This window comes from Rhipicephalus sanguineus, chromosome 8, assembly GCF_013339695.2.
Source record: "Rhipicephalus sanguineus isolate Rsan-2018 chromosome 8, BIME_Rsan_1.4, whole genome shotgun sequence".
NCBI lineage: Eukaryota > Metazoa > Arthropoda > Arachnida > Ixodida > Ixodidae > Rhipicephalus > Rhipicephalus sanguineus.
The window spans coordinates 163,027,773-163,039,095 of NC_051183.1; positions in this window are offsets into that span (position 1 = coordinate 163,027,773).

Below are 11,323 nucleotides of genomic sequence, written 5' to 3' on the forward strand. Positions count from 1 at the left end.
ATTGCAGCAATATCTTTAATACCTTCATTTTTGGCAAGTAGACCTGACAGGTATGAGCAAGTGAGCTTTTCACAGTGCACAAAACAAGAATGAAGGAATCTTGAGAAATAGGTTCACCGTGCTTGAAAGATTACACATGTTCAACTTACATTGGCTCCCGATGAAGCACTTCCATAATTGGTGTCATTGCTTCAAAGTGCTTCCACTTCACGAGCGGAATATCCTTCGCTCCCGCTCCACTTTTCATACTGTCTTTAATTTGATTTTTTGTTTTCGTGAACGTATCCTTGAGGTTTTTAAACCTCTTCTGGCATACGGCACCTGCGGAACAGTAGCAATTTTATACGACACCAGTAGCAAACGTGGACCACCTACACATGCTGTTGATTAGGAGAAAAGGTTTTGATTTCCTGGGCGAATACGCACAACAGGTGTTCACCTTCAGAACAGCTGTCAAGGAATGCGATGCTAAAGTTCATCGTTCGCTCTGAACCTACACAATAAACACAATATATTACGACCTCGTCTTGCCTCGATTGGACTCGCATCACAGCATGTAACGCGCACCACGTTGTTCCGATTCAGTTTTTCGTGCAGCAATGGAACTAGTTCATAACGTGGCTATATCAGCTGCTTTCGATTCGCGTGCTACGAAGTTTATGACGAGGCCCTTGTGGCGCAGTGAGATATATAAACATTGATATGCCCCAATTCTGTCCGGCCCTCACGGTGCAAGATTCTGTTAACAGTGCTTTATAATTTTTTGGACGAGCACGAAACCAATAATAAGCGCAGGCATTGCTCAAGTCGCTGCGAGTGCCTGCTCTCGAAAGTCGCAGGCCGCTGCTTTTGCGACACACCGCAAAGCTTTGCGAAAGAGCAGCCATGAAATAGCGTGGAATGCTAAACCAAATCAGAGACGAAACCAAGGAGCGCATTTGCTTCGCGATCGCTAGCGCTGACTCTCGGCTCGTATGCTACTGACAAGAAATGCGTGTGTACTTACTGGTGACTCCCAACTCTTTTGCAATGTGTCCCCAAATCTCGTTTTTGTATGCTGCGTCCTTATAACGGGGGTGAGTCTTGTCAAACAACTCTGGGTAGTTCTTTATCGCATCAATCAGTAGCTCGGTGGACACCTTGGTCGCCATGTTTGACCGGATGCATACAAGCGGAAAAACGATCCGCTTTCGCCTGGCGGAAAAATTGGTCCGAGACCAATTTTGTCGCCGCCTGGTTTTCCGGCCGCTTAGGCGGCGAATCGGGCAGTTTTCCGGTGAGTTTTGCCGCTTTCGCCTCCTTCGAGGCCAAGTGTGAACGCACCATTAGAGTGTAGGTGGAAAATCATCATCGTGATCCGGCACGCGCTATCTCCGACCTCTTCTTCATCGCCTTCGATCCTCTTCTGCTTTGCTCCCAGCACACATGCGCCCATTTGTCCGGCCTGGAATTCAATAACGCTGATGGGCGAGAGAACGAGTACGCAGAGAGAGAGAGGGAAACCCGCGTTCCCACGATGCGAAGGTGGGCGTCGTATAGAAGGGCGTAAACGTGAGCTTGTTGGCTTGGCTTCATAGCAGGGAACAGCGCAGATGCACGAGACAGGTCCTGTCAGTCTCCCTTGTCTCGTGTATCTGCGCTGTTGCCTGCTATGAATCGTATCCATTCGGTTATCCAGGCATGCTGGCAGAGCACCATAGCCTTGTGACGTATAGATAGGGCTCCGTGTTTATGGGTTTATCCGAAAAAAAATCGATAAACATTCGCCGGTAAAATTTTTGACAATTCGGAGTTATCCGATAAACTCCGAATTCAAGAGCCAATATGACTTGGTTCCGTTCCTTATCGAAAGGGCAAGTTCTAAGCGCTCATTGATACATCTTGAAAGGGCAAGTTCTAAGCGCTCATTGATACATCTTCTGGTTTGACCGATTCAAGGTTTACCGCGCGTAGCTGTATTAGGCGACGTAGCTGTATTGTGCTCCGACACCGCTTCCTACATGCAGAAGCTTCACAAGGACTTACAGCTCTCCAACCCCTAATTCAAGGCGCTTCATTTCAAAGATTCGTGCCACCTACTCGACAACACTCCGGAGGATGGAATCAAGACACGCTCGTTTAACGTAGTTCACGATTTCGTTGTGCGCTTTCCTGCCCTGTTGAAGTCGTCGCGGGAGCTGCGCCGTAAGTTTGGTCTTGTGTGCTTGGCCATGGGCGTGTCTATGAAGTCGCTGAAAACCGTATGTCCGTCGAGGTGGTTCTCTTTTAGGGGCGAAGCTCCTTAAGGCGGCACCCGTTCGTCCCTCGTAGTCGTCGTAGTAGTCGTAGTGCGTAACCAGTCTTACGGTTTGACCTCCAAGGTGGTGCCGGTGGGAGATCTTTCCTGTGCGTTGTTGAACAATAAAAAATTCGCAGCGTGCGCGTTAACTAAAAGCCGAATTCTTCTGTCTCTCATTCCCCATTAGCAGCCATTGGCATGTTCCAGTAGGAAACGTTAGTAGCAGTAGAAGTGTAAGTGTTAGCTAAAAGCCGACTTCTTCTGTCTCTCATTCCCATTAGCAGCCATTGTTTACCTCCAAGGTAGTGCCTGGTGAGATTTCTCCTGTGCGTGATTAAACAATAAAAATTTTGTTCAAAACGCCGTTGATTGATGAACGAAAGACGCCAGATGTTTTGTAAAAGCAAAACGAAAGAACGCCAGATGTTTCTAAAGCAAAACGAAAAGACGCCAGCTGCTTAACGAAAGACGCCAGATGTTTTCTAAAGTAATGGTTTTCTAAACAATGAAAATTCACAGCGTACATGTAAAATTAAAGTGAGCTGCAAGTCGTCATAACTCATCGAACCTTTAGTATAAACGCGCCCGATCTCACGTCGGTGATGATGTACTGGGCAGAATTCACGGAAGATTCACGGTTTACCGATGAACCTTCGCAGCTTCGCCCACTCATCATCATTCACTCCGTGGATATGCTGTGATTTTTTTTTATGAAGCTCTAGAAGATATTTTAGATTACTGGCGCGCCATATTGTCTTTCTTCAGAAGCGACGAAGCCAAGGGAACGAAGTGTGAGAAGCTCAAGAATCTGATTTAATCGCCTGAAGATATGTGCACGACATTCTCGTTAAAGGGGCCATGACACCGTCGCCCAAAGATTTGTGATTTTCAGCGAAAGCTAGAAGTAGAGGGTCTATTATGCCAATACGGATTTCAAAAGTGGGCCGTAAAAGACTATTTCTGTGCAAAACAAGACATAGAAGTCGCCGGCTGTAAAGCCCGCCCACCGCACGCGACCGCCATTTTGCTACGGCGCGTGTGACGTCACGTGGAGCACGGAACGGAGCCGTCGTCTTCTACCAGGGGAGTAGCCAGGGGGAAGGGGGGGGGGGGTCAGGGGCGTAGCCAGAAATTTTTTCGGGGGGGGGGGTTCACCCATACTTTATGTATGTTCGTGCGTGCGTTTGTATGTGTGCGTGTATATAAGAGCAAGCCAAATTGAAAAAATTCGGGGGGGGGTTGAACCTGCCCCCCCCTTTGCTACGCACGTGGGGGGGGGGCACACCAGGCCCGTGCTCCCCCCGAATTTTTTTTCTATGGGATACAGAGCACAAAATGACACTTGTCGTGTTGGCGCGGGCTGCGGCAAGCCAGCGACCAACGCCCCTCGCACGATAAAAGATCACGCCGGTGATGCGCAGTTCCCCGGAGGCTTCCAACCGAAAAAAGGCCCCCCGGCGTTTATTTCCACTCGTATATGTAGACGCACTGACGTCACTGCCCCGGGGCTTCCGTGAGCACAGATACAAAAGATAAGTCAGCGCATTGCGACCAGACGCGATAACTGCGCGCCAGCACTTATCAGCACATCCCCCCTTTTTTATTTACAAACCAATTCCCATTATCCCGAGGAACAAAAAAGGGTGGGGTTTGTAGCGGGCATTACAAAGAACAAGTATAATGCGTGGCACAACAAGCAATGCATTCAACCAACTCCTTCATCAATACCCCAACGCACTGGACGTTTGACCAATCTGCCCGCTCTGGTCACATATCCTGTTGCCGAGGGAGCCTGAGTAGCCGCTAATGAGGGGGCCGTATTGTCCCCTCGCGGTTCAGCCGGATCATTGGAGTCGGGAAACTCGTAGCTTCCTTCGGGTTTGCCCCGTTTTTGCAGACGGTTCAGCATCCTTCTGTTACGCCTTAACGTGATGCCCTCATCAGTTCTCACCACGTAAGACCTGGGTGTAGCTGCCGCTGCAACTACCATGGCTCTCGTTTGCATGTCGGTCACCCAGACCGCATCGCCAGGATCTAGTTTCTTTAGTGGTCTGGCTCGGTGGCGTTTGTCAAAATGCCGCGCTTGCCGCTTCTTTTCAGCGCAGTCTTTGGCTTTAATGTGAAAAAGACTACACTTGACTGGGTCACGCAATTGTGGTACCATTGGGACACGGGTTCGAAGACGTCGGCCCATCAGAATTTCCGCCGGGCTCAGCCCCACAATGCCGGGTGTCGCCCTGTAGGCGAGAAGAGCCAAGTATGGGTCCTCGGATTTGAGCACAAGGCGCTTAATCGTCTGCACCATTCTTTCAATCTCCCCGTTAGCTTGCGGATACCTCGGGCTTACGGTGATGTGACCAAAGCCATAATCGTTGGCAAATTGCTCAAATTGGGAACATGAGAATTGTGGGCCATTATCTGTCACCACTGTTTCCGGAATGCCGTGGCGTGCAAAGATACTCTTCATTCTCTCGATTACGGCAGCCGCATTGGTGGAAGAAAGCAATGCTACTTCCGGATAGCGTGACAGATAATCTACCACAACAAGATAGTGGCGATTGTTAATAAAGCAAAGATCTGCCCCTACTCTCTCCCATGCGAAGCTTGGAGAGGGGGTTGAAATCAAAGGCTCAGAATTTTGCGGCGCATACCGCACACATGTCTCACACTCTTTCACTTGGCGCGATAGTTGTTCGCTAAGGCCTGGCCACCAAACCAACTCCTTCGCCAGCGCTCGGCTTCTCGAAATGCCTGGATGCCCATCGTGTAGCTTTGATAAAATTTCTTTTTCAAGCACGGAGGTATGACAAGCCTCGTACCGTTTACGAGCGAGCCTTCACACTCGGATATCGTCCCTCTATCTTGCCAGTACGGCGTGAGATGAGAAGGAAGGTTCGGTTTTGCTGGCCAACCCTTGCGGCATAACTCGCGCAATGATTTACAGACAGGATCGGCCTCTTGGGCTGTTTTCACTCGTTTGAAGAGGTCGCTACCGGTTTTCAGGCCTTGAATGCAAGATTTAGCGTATGACGACACTTCGCCCACTGAAAGTTCTCCGCATAAGCGCCTGAATTTCGCGAGCGGTGCCCGTGAAAGAGCATCCGCTGTGATGAGGGATTTTCCGGGAACATACACGACTTGAATCTCATAACGCATTAGTCGCAGCCTAAAGCGTTGTACACGTGGGGGAAGCACATCCAGAGGCAGCTTTCCTAGCAACGATACCAGAGGCTTGTGATCAGTTTCGAAAACAGCCTGCAGTCCTCTGATGTATTCATCGAATCTTTCAGCAGCCCACGTCAATGCCAGTGCCTCCTTTTCCACTTGAGCATATCGCTGCTCGGCTTTCGTGAGCGCTCGAGAGGCAAACGCTACGGGTCGTCGCTCACCATTACGTTGCGTCTGGAAAAGGACTGCTCCTGGTCCGTAAGATGAGGCGTCTGCTGAAAGAATCGTTGGAAGTCTAGGGTCGTACAAGGCCATACACTTAGCGGAGCAAATGAGGTCCTTCAGGTTCTCGAAGGCTGTGTTCTGGGCAGAGCCCCAAACCCATTCGGTTTCCTTCGCCAACAGCGCCCTTAGAGGGGCCGTTACATGCGCCAAGTTAGGCAAGAATCTTCCGAGATGGTTGGCCATGCCCAAAACGTAACTCGGTTACGTTACAGGGAGGCTCCAGTTTCTTCACGGCCTCAATCTTTGCAGGGTCGGGTTTTACTCCGTCTATGCTCAAGAGATGGCCTAAGAAAGAGATTTCATTCACCCCGAAGACACACTTTGCTTTGTTTAAGGTGACGTTATTTTGAACCAGCCTAGCAAGAACACCTGTGAGCGTCGCGTCGTGCTGCTCTTTAGTGTCACCAAAGACAAGGATGTCGTCCATTAGGTTTACCACCCCGGGGAGGCCCTGCAGTATTTCGGTCATGCGCTTTTGGAAGTACTCCGGCGCTGACGTAATTCCAAAAGGCAGCCTTGTGAAACAATACCGCCCAAATGGCGTTATAAACGTGGTTAATTCCTCCGAATCCTTTGCTAGTTGAACCTGGTAAAAGCCTGAATTTGCATCTAGTTTTGAGAACCACTTGGCCCCCGCCAAAGAACCTAACGCTTGATCAACAGTAGGTACACTCTTAGCAAACGACCGCTTAAAACAACGCATATAAGGCGGAAAGTAGGTCAAATTTTCGACGCTTATAAATGGCTCTCTAAGCGGCCTACTTATACGGCTCTTTCATGCGGCCCTTCTTTTTACGGCCTCTGGCTAAGCGGCTCTTTCTTATGCGGCCTAAATTTATGCGGCTCTTCCCTATGCGCGGCCATCTCATTGCCAGAAGGCCGTTTAAAAGTGACCGCTTAAAGTAACGCATACCGTCGATGTGGTTAAGCGGTATTTCAGGTCAAATCTGTCCGGCTTATATACGGCTCAATATGCGGTACTTTTCGCAAATTTTTAGAAAAAGAAAAGAATTCTTCTACGTTGTAGTTGATCGTGCAGTGTTCCTCTTTTTTTTTTCTTTTGTTCTCTTCAGCCTTTCAACTCATGAATATGCATTTACACATCACAAGAACACTGCACAGAGAGTCACACACCATGTATCAACACACACACACACTCCACCACGGGGATTTGAACCCAGGCCAACCGCGTGACAAGCAGACACTGTAACCACTACGCCACCGCACCACACGATCTTGGTGGACTTCCGCGGCTTTATATATGCACTTCACGTTATCTTGGACGATTTTACGATCGGCTACAACGCTATAATTTTGCATATATGAGAGGCATCGTTCGCGTATAATGCGCGTGTATACGTGTGCACGACCTTAAGCGAACCCTCGCGGGCAGTCACAGTCAGTTTGTGTGTGGAATTATGTTTCTCGTCCGACGGCTTGCGCATCCCGCACGGAGACAGAGGTGAACAATGAACGATGCGTTTCCGAGTGCATTTCCATTTGCCGGCATCATACAGCAGCCGAACGTGCCCTGATGTGCAACCAGCCGCCAAAGAAAAGTTTTCTGCGATGTTTGACGCAGTACAGGCGGTGGAAGTCAGCTGATCTCATCTCTACTTGGCGAAGTAGTCTCCCACGTCCTTCGCGAGCATCGCGTTGATGTCGGTGCGTTTATACGGACAGTATTATGTAGAGGTTCATCTCAGAGAATCGGATAAAAACACATAATCGCTTATTCGCGCAACTGATGGGTTTGGTGTAGTGCAGCGCGTACGAGGCGACGGACCAGCTTTCAGAACGGGCGCGCTCATTTCTCTCTCGAGTGTAGCATAGACGATGAAGAAACGTTGTTGTTGAGTCGAAAGAACAACGAGCCTTCGCAGAAAAAGAATGCAGTCTCCCGAGCTCGAGGCTGACGGCGCGGACGAGCGATGCCGTGGAATTGTCATGCTGGGGAGGACGGCGGGTCTGAGGTTGTTCGTTCTCGTGGTTCGTTCGTTGTTGACAGTTGGAAGTGATGCTCCCCTTGGCTTCCACAAACGATGAAACGTATAGTGCATGACTGGCGCGGAAAGAGCACGCATGAAATCGCTTGCATCACCCGTTAGAACATGTTTCCTGCCAAGCGTCGCATCAAAAGAAGCTAGCAAGCAATGCAAGCTAGCAAGTCACAATATGATCCAGCTTTTAAGGATAAAACCATGCTATTTCTTCAAAAGTCAGAAGTGGCCTGAAGGATTCAGAAGGATCATGTGAACAATTATACTGAATGATGCAAAGATTAACTTGAAACATTCTAATATTTAATAGGTGCTGTTAAATCTAACTAACAACCCCAAATTAAATATGCACTTGTTTTGCACCTTGAAGCTTCATGAACGTTAAGCTCTATAACATGCCTCAGTTGACCACATATCAGCGCCGAACAGCGATCTGGTGGAGGCCCCGTGTTGGGAAACATAGCAGGTTGAAGGTTGTTTTCGTATCCCACCCATTGTCGACGAGTGAAAGTGATTCTTTCCTTGGCTACGAGATGTGATCGGAGCGACAAGGGCCAGTATTACTTCACTCCACGTCATCCAGCCGAGTATGCTTTGAGCTTAACAACGCTTTAACGTATAAACTAGCAGAATGCTAGAAGTGGCTGAACTCTGGCAGTAATCTTGACTTCTAGGAATAAATGTTCACCTGTCTTAAAAATGTGCAGTCAGTAGCATCCTGCTTGATTCGGATCATGGGACACAACATGCAAACGTATAATACTAAATAGTAGATATAGAGGAACAATTCTTTTACTCAGTAGGTGTCATAATTGCAAATAACAGCTGCAAATAAAAAGCACGCTTTCACACTAATAGCACACCCATAAATGTTGAGCTTTACGTGTCCCAGTCAACCTCCCTCATGTTCAATACCCGGGGCGTAGCCAGAAATTCTTTTCAGGGTGGGGGGGAGTCATCCATGCTTTATGTATGTTTGTGCATGCGTTTGCATGTCTGTGTGTATATATACACAAGCAAAATTGAAAATTTTCGGGGGGGGGGGGTCGAACGCCCTCCAGGGCCCCCCCCGCCTGGCTACGCCCCTGTTCCATACCATGTAGCTTTACGTGCACCTTTATTTAAATATAAGCTGTCATGAAACATCCTTAGCTTTGGCTGGTACAGCAGCTAATACAAACTGTGCTTGAGAATTCAAGATTTATTGCCAGTACCAACACTAGCTATACACAATAACATTCTGTAGTAGTTCAAGCGCAAGTGTTGCAGTTTTTTTTTTCAGAATTAGCAGCTCATATAGCGCTCACATAAGCATGCAGACATGCACGTCTAAATGTGCAGCTATTATTCTTTTTTACGAAGAACTGCGTGAAATAAACTGGCACAAGGAGACGCACGGACAAGCATCTTCCTTGTGCCAGTTTATTTCGCGCAGTTCTTTGTAGTCATGGATTACCAACTTGCCCAGCGATCAATTCTTCAATATTATCCTTTACGTGCAGCCCCCTTCCGTGGCAGTTACCACGGCACACCATCTGTCAGACATTGTGCCACATGAAGGGTATTTGCATATAGTACTAGATTTGTCCTTCACTAAATGTTGAGACCTGAAATGTATTTGTTATTTTTCTGGTACCATTTCAAAACATGACCTTTCCCTTGCAGTGTTGAGACATATATTTGCAATAAGTTAGTCAGGCATCGAGTCCAAATCCATCACTGTGCCAGTCTGGCACTTAATTATGTATGCATGGGTCCCTTATTTCCATTCTCTGCTTCAAGCCCTTCCCTTCACCCATTACTGTAGAACTGTGGCATTTAGGTGTTCCATCTGGCACCGCTAATTGTTGTTACATTTTGTGCCATTTCTTCGAGTACCCATGCCAGTATTTAGTGCACTAAGTGAATGAAGGAACATGTTATGCTGCTGCGCAGCTGCATACTGAGCAGAACAATGAGATGTAGAGCCATGACAGAAAATATAGAGAATATTGTCACGCTACAACGCAAACACAAGACAGTGAGAAGTTCTACAAGAGTAGGAGGCCAGCTTGTTGACACAAAAAAAATAGCAGGCACAAACATGTCTAGCAAGACTGAAACTTGGGCTAGTTGGTTGTCCTTCATGATGAACCAGCAGCACAACCACACACAGAGGAAAGGTACACGAAACACAGCACTGTGTTATGTGCCTTCTTTCCTATGTCCTTGTGTGGTTGCACTGTCGGTTCATCATGGACAAACATGATGTCTTCGGCAAAATCCCAAAGACCCACTAGACATTGATGTTCATTGATGTCCCCATTGTCTTTCTCACCTGCAGAGCACAAGCATCACTACATATACAATAGGATGCATTGCAAGGGTTCTTCACCTATATGCTCTCTTGTTGGAGTAATAGGGCATTGTGTGAACAAAATAACGAATGTAAAAATAAAATCACCCTAAAATACATGCCATATTCTTTACTGCTCAATTTTCAACCTCCACGTGTTCCACTTCAGCACCTGTGCACATAATGGCCCCCTAAAGGATCTCGGCAGTAGTTTCTCTGAAGTGGTTTTCAAAGCTGCTATTGGATTAGATTAAGCTAATTGAATCTCATGAACTTATCCTTTCAAAACAAATAAGGGGACAGTCCACTTGTTATTTTCTAGCAAGCTACCTTAGCAATTTGGCTTTGAGCGTGTGCACTTTCCTTGCAATTGTGTCCCAAACAATATTAACTACAAGACACATCATTCTACACTCTTAAAAGAAAAGGTAGTGCTACTTACTAACTTTGAGGTAGTAAATTGCTGTCACAACATTCACTACCTAAGTAGTAACTGCAGGTAGTAAACGGCAAGGTAGTAAAGTTACTACCATGACATTTACTACCTGCAGCTATTACATACCAAAGGTAGTAACAGAAAGTTAGTAAACTTACTACCATGACAGTTACTAGTTCCTGTTACTACTTATTGGAAGGTAGTAAGCTAAGCTAGTAACATTACTACCATGACGGTTATTACTTAGTTACTAAATGCAGGAAAATAGTATTTGTAAGTTAGCAAATTTCCACCGTGAATGTTAGCTATTTGCAGCAACTATTGATGAAAATTTGCTACATCATTTGATAACGTCAGTCAACTTCATGAACTAGAAAAATTGCATCTTACTTAGTACAAGGAGCATGCATCAGCTAATCTCACAGAAGTATATCCCTTATGAAAAAAATTAATGTATTTCAATAAAGAGACTAATGTCTTTAGACATCAGAATCATAAGACTGTCTTTTGCCAGTCTAATGCGCTTTCTCATGCACACGTAATGAGGGTCTACAAGGAATTGGCTGCTGTTAGTGTGTAGAATTCTGATGTATGAGTTTCAGCGTATTGCAGCCTTATGCCTGCAACAGCATGTTTGCTGCACACAGGTCAATAAATCTTTTTGTGGTTAACAATACGAAAGTGTGTAGGCTTTAGAGGATTGTAACAAAAATATCAGCAGAACATTTCCAGCAATGACTATATCAACAGCGTTCTTTACAGGTAAGAGTATTTTGAAGCCAATAAGTAATCTTGTAGGCCTATGATGCAGGCATTTGGAA